The sequence below is a fragment of the Cyprinus carpio genome, chromosome A20, assembly GCF_018340385.1.
Source record: "Cyprinus carpio isolate SPL01 chromosome A20, ASM1834038v1, whole genome shotgun sequence".
Lineage (NCBI taxonomy): Eukaryota > Metazoa > Chordata > Actinopteri > Cypriniformes > Cyprinidae > Cyprinus > Cyprinus carpio.
The window spans coordinates 26,977,356-26,994,462 of record NC_056591.1 but is presented as its reverse complement, the minus strand read 5'-3'; positions in this window follow the sequence as shown (position 1 = coordinate 26,994,462).

The window sequence follows — 17,107 nt, the reverse complement described above, 5'->3', positions numbered from 1 at the left end:
ATCAATGAAAGGTTCTTAGGGAACCCAAAATAGTTCTTCTTTTGAATCATGGAAAGATTCCATGGATGTTAAACCTTCAGTGCCAATAAAGAACCTTCATTTTTAAATCAAGTCGTTGTCTTTATTTCTACAGCTAGTGCTCCATACAATAGAGATTCACAGTAATAAACAGTAATCAAATCATTGATACAAAATTCATCAAATATCAGGCAAATCAGAATTCTGCTATAAAGCAGCTCTACAGAAGACGATCTTGTCTCTATTCAGCTCAATTCAAGTTTTGTTCTCATCCGATAGTGTCAGTGCAGTCAAATCATAAATATTACTGAATATTAAGTGTCTTTGAGAGTGCATGTTTGTATTTGTCCTGCCAAAGAAAATAGTTCCAAAAGAAGTGAAGCTATAAAAGGTTTATGAAATATCCATACTCTCGGAATGCTGCTCAACCAATTAAATGAACGGAGCAGAACTAACTAGCAACAACAAAACTTATGCCGCTTGACTCTTCCCTAATAATGTTTTTTGCTAAAACAGGTGAAATACAAAATGTGGCCATTGTCTCTGTCGTATGACCCGTTGTGTGGGTTTGGTGGGTTCCTGTGGCTTTCAGATAGAAGTGCGCCTGCCATTCCAAACTCTCCTCTGGAACAACGCATTCTGTTTGAAGTGCTGATCCCTGCTTCACCTGTGAGATCAATACGCTCCCGTTCAAAGCCAGTTCGGCTTCATACAGCACCAGATCTTTATTAATTTATAGAAACTTCTTGAAACTTTCTGTAAAGGGAATCTGGGAGAAAAAAAAACAGAGAAGGAAGAGAAGGAAGAGAAAGAAGAGAGAAAGAGGGAAGAAAAAAAGAGAAGAAACCAGTATGAAGAGTGTGATTAACTCAGAGATGCCTTTGACGGACAGCGAGGTCACATGATCGGCCTGCTGCAGCCCATAATGAGAATGAGTGGATATTTAAATGAGCATGCATGTAAATGAGGAGATGTGATATTGAATCACATTTGTGCCAGAACTGATTTGTGTTGGAATTTTAGGATCAGAAAAAAGCCAGTGTCAGAAATTAATTTAATTGTTTTTGCAATATGGGTGCAATAGTTGCCTCACTATTTAAAATAACGGTTCTTTATCTGCATCTATGGTTCCATGAAGAACCTTTAAAATTCCATGGAATCTTTCCATTCCACAAAAGATTCTTTAAGGGTTCCGTGATTTTTTTTTAATGTTCTTCACACTAAGAAAAAAAATGTTTCTTTTAAGAACTATTCACTCTAAGGTTCTTTGAGAAGCTAAAAATGGTTCTCCTATGGAAGTCACAGCAAAATATTATAACATTATATATAATGCCTAATATTTTCAGGGACATTTGTACTTTTACATAAGGATTATTTTCAGCAGATTTACATTAAGATGGGGCAATTTCTTCATGTAAACAAAGTGTGTAATTGTTTTACATATAGGCACATGATGTAATTTTAGTATTTGCAGATGATAATCTGAGTTTTTGCTATCTTAATGGGAATCAGTCTATGTTTTTCTCCACCAGCCAGGAGAAAATTCCCAGCTGAATTATCTACTGTTTGGTAATTGAATTTCTGCATGAATCGCCATCTCTGTGTTAGCATGGAGGAATTGGCCCAAAAGTCATTTTAAAAATATTTTTTGACTAATACTAAATGCCGTAGGGCTGCTCTCTGACATTTTTGCAGGTAATGAGCATTTGGGAATTTAAATACTGGCTTAATTCCCTAAATTATCATTCCCATATAGAGTCACTCCTGAAACCGTTACGGTTGACAGAGATAACCAGAAATACGAATGACTGGCAGATTTTACAGACACACTAACAAACAAACACAATCTAAATAATGCTTAAAAGAGTAATGCAGTAATGCAGCTTAACATGAGAAATTATGTGTGTTATGTCCCCTTAATTTCCATAAAATAAATGCAGACTTGGTGAACATAATCTTACAGAATTTTACAAATTACTCATTCTTCATGTCATTCTTCTGTGAAACAAACAAGAAAATATATTTAAATGTCTCAGTGTTTTTTTGTCCATATAATGAAAGTCAGTGTTGTTTCATTCCTAACGTTCTTCAAAATGTCTTTTGTCTTCTGCAGTAGAGAGAATGTCAAACATGGTTGGAAAGACATGAGGATTTTTGGGTTAAGCATCTCTCTAATTTCTCATTTCTGACCTTAATTTTCAGAGCTGTGATTTTAGAGCCCAATTTGGAAGCGTTTCAAGACCTCTGTGAATGTTTGAGCGTGTGCAAGAGTAAAGTGTAAATGTGTAACTGTGAAAGAGAGAGAGAGAGAGAGAAACCTGCATGCACAGCGCTGGAGATCTTCATTTCTTTGTTGTCAGATTTGATGATTTTAGAGAAATTACCATCCCTGCATTCAAAGGAAATCTGCCTCACACTTCCATGGCCTGCGGCACGGAGGGAAATAGAAGGTTTATATTTATTTTTAATTATATCAGTTTATCAGGAGGCGTAACATCAGAGCCACATCTGATTTTATCTCTTCTCTTTCACACCTGAGGGAATATTAATACAAACAGCCATTCCAGCTCTGATCGTTGCCTCACACACTCCACACACACACACACCGCCACTTTTATGATATCATTTCATCATCTCTGTCGTTCTCGCAAATAAAAACAAACTGCAAGATCTGTGTTTATATTCGGAGCTTATAAAACACTCTGATGTAAACAAAACAGCACACGGCGCTAACACACACCTCAAGACTGAATATGTCTGTGTGCAAAGGAAAGAAAAATCACAGATGAGATCTCTTTACTGTCTCACTTGTTGCTCCTCAACAGCAATGAGATTTTATGGAGAGCAAATTGAGACTTGACATTTAAATCTTCTACTTCTCAGACGTTTCTCCTAAAAGACCACAGTAATCTCACACGCATCTTCTCTGAGTTTCAAAATAAATCTTTTTAATGTCTCAATTGTTGCTCCACGACAGCAATGAGATTTTATGGAGAGCCAACTGAAATTTGAAATTAAAATTTTCTGCTTTTTAGATGTTTCTCCTAACATACTGATATTTTTGAAATCCAGTAAGAGTATAGCACAATAAAAATTTAAATCTTGTGTCATTTAACTTTGTGAAAAATGTTTGAGTTCGTACTGAGTGCTGATGTCAGGCTTTAGAGCAGAGTTTCTTGGAGATAGATCTGAGCTTCTCAGAAAAAGAACAGTAATCTCACATGCATCTCTTCTAAAGAAATCTCAACAATGTCTCAATTGAACCCCCACAAAATCAAAAAAAATATATAAACAACAAATTAAAACTAAATTAGGAACTCAAACTTTTCTTGTCAAATTAAATAGCTAATTTCAACAATTTGAGTCTGTTATGAGAAATCCCTAAAATGAATTTTTACCTCAAATTCCAATAATTTATAAAACACAAACCCCAGAAATCCCTAAAATGAATTTTTACCTCAAAGTCTCCTGAGTTATAAAAGAGCAACCTCTGAGCAATAACACTTTCCTCTGAGTGCATTTCAAGATTTGTGCTGCTACATTCAGTATTCAGGATGGTCACAACACCCATAATCCCTTGCTGCAGAGCATCCCTGTGAAGATGATTTTCCCAGATGATATGAAGGTGACCTCTGAGTCAAATGCTCACTCTTTCTCTCTCTGTCTCCAACCTCAATGTATAAAATAGCTAATGCACACAGACACAGTGCCTTTATGTGCGGTACAGCAGTGCATTCACATGCTAGCAGTGTCTCATGGTTTCCTGCATTCACTCTCTCGTCACCTTCATCTCTGTGGCCACATAACCCTTTTCAACAGACTTGAGAGCAAAACTACGACATAACTGTTTCTCCATAACCTGTCCACAAAAAACATGGCATACTGTGGTCTGTGTTTACAGGTCTTATTCCTAGTAATGAGAACATCTTTATGCAAAATTACAGTTCAGTTCCTGAATTTAAATTGAATTTGTATTGAGGTAGCAAACAAGATGCAGAATTGCTAACTGAAATTAAATGTAAGGAAAGAAATTCATGTTTTTTAATATAATGAGAAAAACAAAGTTTGTCAAAACAAACTTCAAATGTTGATTTGACAAAGCCTTGTTTGAAGTCTTAAAGTTTGAAGATTTATAGACCTCATATTGTAGAAATATGGATGGATGGATGGATGGAAGGAATGACAGACAGAGCGACAGATAGAATGATAGACTGAACGATGGATGGATGGAAGGAATGAATGGATGGATGGACAGAAGGATAGATAAACACAATGATAGAAAGAATGATAGATGGATGGCCAGACAGACAGATAGAATGACTGATAGAACAATGGATGGTTGGATGGAAGGATAAACAGACAGACAGAATGGCATATAGATAGAATATTAGAAAAAATGATGGATGGATGGATGGATGGATGGACGGATGGATGGCAGAGAGACAGATGCAGACAGATATATATATAGATCGATCGAGATAGATAGATAGATAGATAGATAGATAGATAGATAGATAGATAGAATGATATGTGTGTAAAACAATGACATTTAGTTGGGTTTGTCTGCTGAAGGTGTTTTGGGCCTCACAACATGATCCTGTGCCAGAAAGTAACTTCTTAACACATCAAGGAAAATCCAGCAATTTGATTTCTGGGTAAAATTCACCTTTAAAGCCCCAGCGTCTGTCTGTCTGTCTCATGAAGGCTCTCTCGGCTCACTCCAGTGCTCCCAGTATGCCGAGTGCTGTGACACGGCTTTGCTATTCCACACATCGCCGTGACCCAGTGCCGACGCTTCTTGGCTTTTTCTTGGTTTTCCCCGCGGCGCTTTTCTGGGGGGCGGTGGAACGGGGCAAAGAGCGTGAACCAGCGTGTGTTTGTGTCTGTGGGGAGAGCGGGTGACATTTAGAAGCTGCTTGGGGTTTCGTCCCGTTAATATCCAAACTAATTAGCCTCAAAACGCAGCGGCGTGGAAATCACTACCCAGCCTCGTGGCTGAAGCACTCCTGTACAGACCAGCACACCCACACAAGCTCCACAAGAACTACAGTCCACAGGATTTGTGTGTGTGTGCGTGCTTAGATTACAAATGTCAGAGAGAGATTGTAATTATAACTTCTCAGCTGGTATATCAGTCAAAACGCTGACACCCTCTCGCTGTCTCTCTCTCTCTCTGGCCTGTCTGCTGTGCGGTGAGGGACGATTGTCATGATGTTTTGACAGGCTGGTCAGAGCTGCAGTCCCTGTGGTTTCACAATTATGCAGCAGATCTCAGCTCACACCCCACTGCCAGCAGATACAGGCCAAGAATCTCAATGCAGCCCCACACATACACTCTCACACTCGTACTCTTCTCCTGCCTTTCTCTACTCCATGGTCTCTGCTCAATTTAACAATTTTGCAATTTTCTCACTTGTCTTTTATTGTTTCTTTCACATTGTTCTGTTGCACACAATCTCCTTCATATTTATCAGGCTTTCCCTTCTTCATAATTGAGTCTGAGACTCATTAGATGTGCATTTTTATCAGTTAAGGTGAAATAGGTTTGCCTATCTATCTATCTATCTATCTATCTATCTATCTATCTATCTATCTATCTATCTATCTATCTATCTCTAAAAAATTGAAATAAAAATATTTTTAACTGAAGTGTTTAATGTTATTATATTACATGAATTTCAATTAATTTAAAAAAAAATCTTTATATATTAGATGAAGTAGATACATTATATATAAACCCAATTTGTTTTAAATCCTTCCTCTGATGAAATATAATTTTTTTTATATTTATTTTAATTGTTTAAAAAACTAAACAAAAACTAATAAAAACAGCAAAATCAAATAACAAAAATGACTAAAGTACTAAACTATTTGAACAAAAATAAAATGAACTGAAAATATAAAAACAAAAACTAATTCAAAATATTTTTAAATACTACAGTAGTTAATTGTAATAATACTAAAACAGCATTCAGTCACTCTTAAAATATCTGAAAGTCACTGTATGCAACGAAATATCAATTATTTAATTTTATACAAAAATTGCACTAGCATATTTTTAAGCAAACTATTTCACAAAATGCAGTTTGTTAGATTTTAAATACTATACGATATCCAGTCTAAGAAGTTTATTCTGCTTGCCAAATGCTGACTTGCAGAAAATGACAGGTTCGTCTCGTAAGCCAAAAGCTTTAAACACGGTTGGTTGGAAATCAGAAAGATCAGTCACTGGGAAATTGACTTTGAGGGGAACTGACTTTATACATGCACTAAAAATGATTGTGAGATGAGCTGTAAAAACAGTTTAAAAAAGTGAAATCATTTTTGAAAAAAAAAAGTTCCTGCAGAGTTTGAGTGCTGATGACACTTGCCTTGATATTTTGTTATTTAATGCAATGATATCCAAACATCTGATCTGTAAAATCCCAGCTATGTTCTTCACTAAAAACATCTACATTTCAGTGTGAGCTTGAACAGCTCTGAAGTTTAACAACAGCCAGTGAAGATGGTTCTGCTGAGACGTTCCTGCTGTATTAAGCATAGATGGTTATGAAGGCAGATGCCCTATGAACAGAAGAGTGTGTGTGTGTGTGTGTGTGTGTGTGTGTGTGTGTGTGTGTGTGTGTGTGTGTGTGTGTGTGTGTTTTAGAGGGTCTGTAAAAAACTATAAACTTGAGAGTGGAGGTCAGTAAGGAAGGTGGGGGAAGAAAGCGAGAGACAGTGAAAGAGAGAGCAGGGTAGAACCTTGCCTCAAGGCAAAAGCCACTGAACAGTTAAGAACTTCCTGTTTCACTTCAGGCTACGAAGAAAACGCTAACCACACATGATGGAATGATGGCCTTTCATCCGTCCGAAGAAAAGAGGGAGAGAAAGAGAGGGAGCCGGCGGAAGAGAGATGTTATAAGACAGATCCTATTTTCTTGCTGTCTGTGTCAATTAGTCCGGTGCCTTTGTGTTAAGCACAGGTAACTGTTTTAAATGCGTCAGCGCAGTGTTTGTACTCAATCTGTCCGGCTCGCTTTGGGTGGTTTGAGAGAGAAGCGGTGGAGAACAAAAGGAACATACACATATACAGACGTTCAGATGACTGGATGTGGTCAGGGTTTGGTTTGATTGATTGCTGGATGATGATAATTTGGCAAATACTAGAGACTCAGGCTGTAAATCAGTATGTTGTGAAAAAATGTAGCCACTAACAAGAGCCTTGAGTGACTGAACACTGGGTCATTGCCGATTCAGTTACCAACTACGAAATTAATACAAGGTTGTGCAATAAGGTATATCCATCATTCATCTTAACTGTTAAACTGTTAAAATGTCACTATAATATACACTACCATTCAAAAGTTTTACATTTCTATTTTTAAGTCTCTTCTGCTCACCAAGGATGAATTTATTTGAGCAAAATAAATTTCTATGAAAATTATTGTGAAACATTATTACATTAAAAAAAAAAAATTCTATTTGAATATATTTTAAATGTAATTTATTGCTGTGATCAAAGCTGTATTTTCAGCATCATTACTCCAGTCTTCAGTGTCACATGATCTTCAGAAATCATTCTAATATGCTGATTCGCTGCTCAAGAAACATTTCTGATTATTACCAGTGCTGAAAACAGTTGTTCTGCTTCATATTTTTGTCATTTTTGGATCAATTTAATGCATCTTTGCTGAAGAAAAATTATTTCAATTAAATCTACTTCACATGCATACTTACACTTCAACATACATAAATGCACAAAAATAGAGAGCTTTTTAATTTTCCTCTAAAAAAAATGTAATAAATACAAAAATATGACTTGATAGTAATCTACATCACTGAGATGAATGCTGTTATTCTCTGATAATCCTTCTCTCCAGTGAGTCAGTGAGTTGAACTCTAGAATCGAATCAGTTCAATTCATGAACAAATCATTCAGACCACTTTTTCAAACTGGACCAACTGATTCATAGAAAAGTTACAAGAGCGATTCTGTGAATTCATTTTCAGTGAATACATTTCAGTCTGTTTCTCCATACAAAATTACTGCAAGACTAGAAATATGGTGCATGAGTCACATAAGCCATTTATGATTCTTTTATGCTGCTTTTGCATCTTTTTGATGTCTGAAAGCTTTAATACCCATCGTTGTAAATGCATGGAAAAAAGCATAGAAAACAGCCTTCATACGTTCCCCTTTAGTGTTTTGCAAAAGACAGATAATAGAAATCACTTAGAACGACATCAGAGTGAGTATGATGACTAAATGTTCATTTTGGGTGAACTATTGCTGTGAAGGGCGCGATGCGCTGATGCTTTGTGTAATATGTGTGTTTGTCTGTACAGCCTCCAGTAAAGCAGCTGCTGGTATCTGAATCCAGACCCTACGATAGATGTTCACTCACATTTCAGAGGCTAAATGTTTAGCTATTAGTGAAGCACTTTGATGTGTCAAACAGGTTAACAGGTACATTTTCTGCTTCATGAAAAGGTGTTTTAAAATACACACACATACACACGCATGCAGTGGTTTAAGGCAGATACTTAGAAGTGCAAATTGGCCGTGCCTGTGTCTCTGATCAGCGGATTACGTGAGTGTTTGCCAGGTATTTCCCAGCGATGCTGTGACAGGGCTTTTACATGATGCCCACAACCCGGCTCAGGGACAAGTTTCAGGCACTACACGCAACCTCTGCCTCACTCTCTTTTCATTTAAAGGTGTTGTATGTCATTTTTTGACTGTGCTAATGCATAAAAATACCATAATATGTTTGCAGATATTTAAGAAACATGCTAAATTCACATACTTGTTTCTCTAAAAAACAATGCTACAGCCAGTTATTAGTCTGTTTTTGTTTTGGACTGTGTGATTCCGCCCACTGCCAATTCACCCAATGATATTTCAACACCCTGGGTTGCCAGTTGGTGGAAAACACAGCGCACAGCAGCCATGGAAGCCAGCAAACGAATCGGGTCAGAGATCACAGATTCTACCTGACCTAAAAGCCTTGTTATCCATCTAAAAAGCTCTATGACCAGAGGAATATTAAAACATGGATAAATTAACTTGAAATGTAAGGCTAGTCACCTTCCACTGTGAATTGTGATCATTTGTTGCATGTTCTCAATCTGGCAACCCACGTTCTGCATGTTATATAGTACATTGCTATGCAGTTGCTAGGGTGTTCTGGGTGACAACCTAAAGTTTCTATGATGTGGCTTTGGTCTCTATACTTCAATGTACATCAATGGTACGTTTTCACTTGTTTTATTATCTACCAGCTAAAAACACCACAGAATAAACTAATATCATGACATTCGCAGCAAGCTGCACGATTTGAGGCATCATTCAAGTCCGTAAAACAAACAAAGTTTAAAGTCAACATGAATCATTAACACTTTCTGTACACATGTTCCAGGTCTTACTGGAAATTATTCATCAGTGCACCTTATTTCAAAGAAAAAATATATATTTGTAACTTTAAAAATATAATTACTTGCTCTTCTTCTGAACCAACTTCCTATTGGGTCTTTTATGGTTTCACTCAGAAGTAAAATGAGTCTCAAATGACAATTCATGTGGGTCTCATGAGCAAGTCTAAAGAACTATAAATGAAACCGCTGCTATAGTTCTTAAATAGATGTCAGAGGGCGGGTCTAAGTGAGGCCCCTCCCTCTATGTGTCGCAGTGGGTGGGGCCACAGACTCCTCCCTCTCCCCAACAGCAGTGTCAGGTTTCTTTATATGTTTTTTTGGTGCGGAGGCGAATCCTCCCACTCGACACACACAATCGCCTACAGTCAGGCTGAGCGTGTTGTATGTGTGTGTGATGTCAGTGCCACAGGCGACTACTGCTCATGGGCCAATCTACCCAACCTGTCACTCCACATCTGTCTCCCACACACATGTGCACAGCAATTCTGCCTTAAGCATCTGGGCAGACACATGGAAAGAGGATTTTTGTACAACACTTAGCAATATTAGCAGACTCAAGACTGGTCATGTGTTTGTGTGTGTTTTTGGGGGTGGGTGCATCCGAATTGTGATGAACTAGCAATATAAGGTAAACATACGTGTGTGTGGGTATTTCACTTACCTGCTTCATTTAAAGCTGAATTGTGTCATTTTTTGCTATGAATTACTTTTTTTTTTAGGTTAATATGTAGAATATGCCAATGGCGTGAAATTATCTGTTTTGCAGGCCAGTGAGTAAAGGAGGGAAGTTTCCATTAACCTGTTTGAAAACAATCTGATTATTTTTACAATTCCATTTAGTGATACTAAATGACACACTTTGGCTTTAAATACATTTACATTTGTTTTCTTAAAACACTAGAGAACTACTAAAATTGACAAATTTTTTGGACAGATCAATATATTTGACTAACCCAAGGATTTTAGGATCAGGGTAGTCAAGTATTACCTCCTCATGTTTAAACATTGATGTGAACAACACATTATCAGAGCTTACAAGTTGTTAAAGAATTAAGAATATCTACAATATATATATACATATATTTAAAAATATATTATAAAAATACTTTTAAAAGTGTTATCTTTAAAAAAAAATATTCTCAGTAAATTTTTGATTTTATACATTAAATACATTTAAAAATACTTTTAAAAGTGTTATCTTTAAAAAAAAAAACTAAAAAAAACTAAAGGCCTAGCCATGTGAAAAAACAAATCTAAATAACATTAAAAGTATTATATATATTTTCCAAAAATATAAAACATGATTTATTAAAAAAAGTATCCTACATGAGATTTCTTATATATATATACATATATATATAGCCAAATAAAACAAGAATTTAATAAATCAAAATAAAATTTGAAAGTATTAAATATATTTCTAAACATTATTTAAAATATCATTTATGTATTATATTATTTTAAATATGCATATATAAAATAAAATAATAAATAAATGTAAAATAATTTAAAAAATAATATTTTTTGAGATTTATCTCATATAGATAAAAACAGGAAACTAAGGATCGAATCAACTAAAAATAAAATGAAAAGTATTAAACATATTTCTGACATATAGATAATAATTTAAAAAATATATAAAATATATAAATACTGGAACTAATACATACATTTAATAATCATTTAAAATGTTTTACTTTAAAAAGTATTCTTCTTTTCCTGGCCAGTAAACTAAGGATTGAATTCTACTAATGCACTGTTGAAAACTAGAACTCTCATTATCAGTGGAAAAAGGACACACACACACACACACAGCGCGCATTAATTTAAGCCAAGTCTCTGCCTGAGTTTAACTACTCACCACCAGTCATTCCCAAAACTACAGCTCGACCTCATTGCCCCAGGATATATATCCCACACACATACACACACAGGAGAGCAGCTCCTCTCACACTCCCATTAATTAACCACATTAACATACGAGCACAATGACCCAGTCAAATGACCCGGGGCGAGAGTCGTTCAACTTCATTAAATGTGAAGCCGTCACCCTCCGCGGTCTCTCAGCGGTGCTATCATCTCATTCTCACCGCCACATAACTTCACACGTCACTCTCCGTTTCAGTGCGAGACATAAACAGGCCAGCTAATTAGAAGCGGTTTAATAATGACCTGCAATAAACCAAAGACTCTTCATAACAGTTTTTACAGAGCTGACATTGGTTTATCGTAAGTTTTTTAGTTGTTTTCAGTTCTACGCCTCCCTGACCTTCATATCACATGCCTGAAGGCGATTCAGAGCACTTTAAACTGATTTCAAAGCAAGAAAGAAAACAACTAAATTTGTAGTTGAACTCTGATTGTTTTAGTGAACTCTTAGCTAGACGCTTGTTCAACATCTTTCTACATCTGAATATTTACACATGAAGAACTGAAACTTTAGCGTGATGTGACATTATTAGTACTGCGATTCAGACCAGCTTTTGAAGCAAACAAAGTATGAAAACTAAAAACATAATGCTTTGTCAACATTAATAAGTGGCACTGCAATATATCCCACAAAAAAAATACATGTTAAACAAAGAAATTAACTAGTCCAAATGATGTTAGTTTGTGTCATCTGGGCCCATTGTCATAATTCAGAGCAAACAATCTGAACAATTACTGTAATACTGAAAAGTGTAATTTTCATTTACTTAATGTAAAAAAAAATAAAAAATGTAATGAAGAAAAAAAAAGATGTATTATTTAATTTGTTTGTTGTACTGCCCCTAAATTATGCAGATTTTTAATGTAATTGTGTCCATACAGGATATTTTTTGTTAGTGCATTACAAAAATGAGAATGAAAGCTTTGCATTACAATAATGAGAATTTAATGTATTAAATTGTCATAATATCATAGTGCTCAATTGTTGTACAAATAGGCCTCATTTTCTTTTATGCAAAATATAATTTCTCTTTGCTTCAGTTTGATTTTTTTGGGTGAACTATGAGCCAGATATTTCATCATAAGTTTCACCTACAAATATACCCGACTGTGCAAAAGTTTGGGGCTTGTAAGATTTTTTTATGTTTTTGAAATATGTCTCTTCTGCTCACCAAGGCTGCATTTATTTGACCAAAACTATAGTAATTTTTTTATATATTATTGCAATTTAAAATAAATGTTTTCTATTGTAATATATTTTAAAATGCAATTTATTCCTTTGATCAAATCTGAATTTTCAGAATCATTACTCCAGTGTCATATGATTCTTCAGAAAACATTCTGAATTTGCTGATTTGCCACTCAAGAGACATTTATTATTATTATTATCAGTGTTGAAAACAGTTATGCTGCTTCATTTCAGGATTCTTTGATGAATAGAAAGTTAAAAAGAACAGCATTTATTTGAAATAGAATTCTTTTGTAAATGCCTTTCCTATCACTTTTAAACAAATTGAATAATTCTTGCTAAATTAAAGTAAATGCAAAACCACAATCAAGCAGACTCATATTGAAGTCAAGACAAAACAATTAAATTGTAGAAGGTTTCTGATTTTCTGAAGCTCATTTAGAGTTGCCACATCTCATCATCATTCATTTGCTTAAAGTTAAACTCTGTTCAGCTTTGTTGTGTCTCTAACAGTCGCTGTCGCTCACGTCGCCTCAAACCACCAGCTCTTTGAAAACTAATGACTTCTGGTGGTTTTGGCGCTGTCAGTATGAATGACCCTTAAGCTTTTTCATGACATGACAAATGCAACATTAGGCATACTGTGATATCAGGGCCATAGCTAGGGGAATCTGCCCTCTACTCATACGGTATACGATATGGGCATGGAGGCCTACATCTGGTGCCATGTTTTGTTTTAGTTTTTTTAATGAAATAACAAAACAGAAAATACATAAATAAATACATACATACAAATAATGGCTCCCTGATAGCACACATACATCAAATTTGATGCCTGCATTTACATCTGCATGATGTATGTTTTTATAGTGTTTGCTCATCTGCAATACATCTCTAAGATGTGTCCTATCAGATGTTATATGTGACCCTGGACCACAAAACCAGTCATAAGCGTCAATTTCTCGAAACTGATATTTATACATAACCTGCTTTCCACTAAATAAGCTTTCCATTGATGTATGGTTTGCTAGGATCAGACAATATTTGGCCGAAATACAACTATTTGAAAATCTGGAATCTGAGGGTGCAAAAAAATCAAAATACTGAGAAAATCACCTTTAAAGTTGTCCAAATGAAGTTCTTAGCAATGCATATTACTAATCAAAAATATGGATTTATTTCTACTCAGAATTCGTGCTCTGCATTTAACCTATCCAAAGTGCACACACACACACCATAAACACACACCCGGAGCAGTGGGCAGCCATTTATGCTGCGGTGCCCGCCCGGGGAGCAGCTGGGGGTTCGGTGCCTTGCTCAAGGGCTCCTCAGTCGTGGTATTGCTGGCCTGAGACTCGAACCCACAACCTTAGGGTTAGGAGTCAAACTCTCTAACCATTAGGCCACAACTTCCCCCGTTGCTTTTGCTTATTTTATATAAATTTATAGGCTATACAAAGTAATATTACATCAAAATGGCATTAAGCGATTAATAACTTTTTAAAATCAATTTTTAATCAATTTAACACAAACTAATAAAATAACAACAAAAGACAAGAAATTAATACTTTTGGAACATGTCTTTAGTGTCTGTTTTGATCAATTAAATAAAAGTATTATAAAAGTATCAACCGAAAACAGTGAGAGTAATATTAAGGCAGTATGATGAGTGTGCGTCTGTGAATGCTAACCATATGATTAATAAGCACGGTCATGACACACACACACACTGGGTTTTTGAGTGGTCTGCTGCGGTCACTGCTCATTTCCTGCCCCCCAGCACTGTTCCCAGGGTTCCTTGGGGCGACCTGTCTGGCCAATTACCTGCTGAGCTGTAATGAGCTGCCAAGAGCCAAACACAAACACACACACACACACACACACACACACACACACACACACACATTCCTACTGTAGCCACATGTGTGTGTGTGTCATGACCGTGCTTATTAATCATATGGTTATTATTCACAGACACACACTCATCATGTTGCCTTAATAATACTCAATCCTCACATAAATGCAAACACTAATTCGGTGTTCCTCACACACAGCAGAAAGCGAAAGACTCTTATTCTCCAGTGGTCAGGTTTAATGAAGCCGAGTTGAATTAATGCAGGCGAGCTGTACTCTGCAGACAGTTATAGAGTGAACATATAGAGCTGAGGAGATGTATAGAGAATGACAGAGAGACAGGATGAGCTGAGAGTGATGCTGGCAGAGAGACGAGAGCCGTGTATAAACAGAGCCGGTGAAACGGAGCAATGCCTCGATCAGCTGAAAATCTGACATTATTGACATGACATTCCTATACCCCCTCGCACACACACTCTCATACATACATGTATCTAGACCCGTGAATCTCATGAAACCAAATCCAGGTCACATTTCAGCTCAAAATCAAAACAAAAATGTAAGAAATGACATTTTTCATAAATGAAATGAAGTCTGTTTTTTTTGCACTGTGACATTATTTTTCATTATTTCTCAATGATTTCAGTAGACTCTGTAACACTTTTTTTCTAATCAGCATACAGCAATTACAACAGACACTACCATGGTGCAAAAACACTTTCTTTCTGAGGTACTTTTTTTTGCATCACAGTAATAAAAAATTTAAAATTTTATTTAAAAAAATAATAAAAGTTTGCTTGAACTCAAAATGTATTACCAAATTCTTATTTCCATAATTTAAAAACTTTTTATCATTATTTTCATGACTGTCATCAGATTTTAGTATGATTTTAAACAATAAACAATTACATTTACAGATTAAAAATATAACATACAGTCAAACTTTATTCAGACACCTTCAACAGTTTATAAAATGGTAATCAAATATGACAAGAACTCAGAGTTAAACTGTCATAAATTCATCTTGATAATGTCAGATAACACTTAAGCAAAACATGCTCAGGTCAAAGTGTCTGAATAATTTTTGGTCCCAAATTTTTATCAATTTTACTGGAAGTCCACTGTATGGAGAGTTTTTGGGATAATTTGTCAAAGTTTACTATATTTTGCTATCCTCACTTATATAAATAAATAATAATGTCCTGCACCCACTAGTAAAAAATATCAAAAATTATATCTGGTGCCTGAATAATTTTTGGTTTGACTGTATATATATATATATATATATATGTGTGTGTGTGTGTGTGTGTGTGTGTGTGTGTGTGTGTGTGTGTGTGTGTGTGTGTATAAATATTGACCTGAATGGTCATAAGTGATCGATTAAGCTCATAATTTATAATTTCTTTGGATTTTGGGGGAAACATGAGCTGGCCATGATCTTGACATGACAGGTTTCCTGAGATTCACCCATACATCAAACACACACATTGAGACAGACTTTTTTCCCAGACAGACATTGACACATTTACACAATAATTCACAACTACTTACATAAACATCGTTCACTATGTGAAATGTCACCCAAACACTCATCGTGACACACTAAAACCACTGAACTCATGCAAAGGATGATGGGTAAGCTCTGACAGACAGCAGGCCATTTAGCATCCTCACCCAGACAACACACGCCACCACCCCCCCCCAACCCACACACACACACACCCACCGCTACAGTGCCTGGGGGGGTTTCCACGGTGACGGGCCGTGTCAGTGTCAGGTGCTCAAATCTGCCAGTCTGCGCTACGGCCCTGCCATCTGATTGGCTGTTGCATGCTGCTAAGGAAACTCAGGCAGAAGGAAGCATGGTAAGGGGGAGTCCACTCCAAACACAGTGTGTGTGTAAATGTGTGTGTTCTGGTCTTTCCTGGATGTCCCTGCCCTCATGGGACCCTGTGATGCAGATGTTTATAAAAACCTGAAAACTGGTGAAGTTTCAAAAATGCACAACAGAGACTAAGACCAGCGTGTACAGTGTGTTTACGTCTAAGAGGATCAGTGTCTAATCAGCTACTGTACTGCTTCACTCGGTTGAGAAACAGCAGCTAGTGACCAGCTTAAATGACCAGTTAAATCCATCATGTTACTGGTTAACAGCATACAGTGTGTTTTAGGCACTTTTATGCTGGCCTTCCTGCAACAATAACCATCTTGACCGACTTGTGCCAGTAATAGACCAGCAGTGCATTTCTAAACCAGTCGGACCATTCTTAAAATAATAATAAAAAATAAAATAATTTAATTACTTAATTCGAGCCACACACATTTAAATTTTTAAAAAAAATTTAAAAAAAATATTTAAAACAAATCTGAATTAAAAACAATAAACAAACCAAAAAAACAAATCCAAAAAATAAACATAATTTACAAAAAATAAAAAAAAGTAAGCAAAAAATAACCTGTTACAGAATGAGCACAAAAAAATCAAATCTCCACCATAACATGGACTCTAAATCTCTGAATATTAAACACTGACAAGCCTTTCCCTGTACTCAAAAACACATAAAACACTTTATATTAGTATAACGTAAATGTTACTTTTTTCACTGATCTATTTTACAATACAAGTGTAATAAACATAATGAAATTGTGACAGCTTGTTCATAAATTGTGTTGATTTAGCTTGTGTGACAAACCAACTTG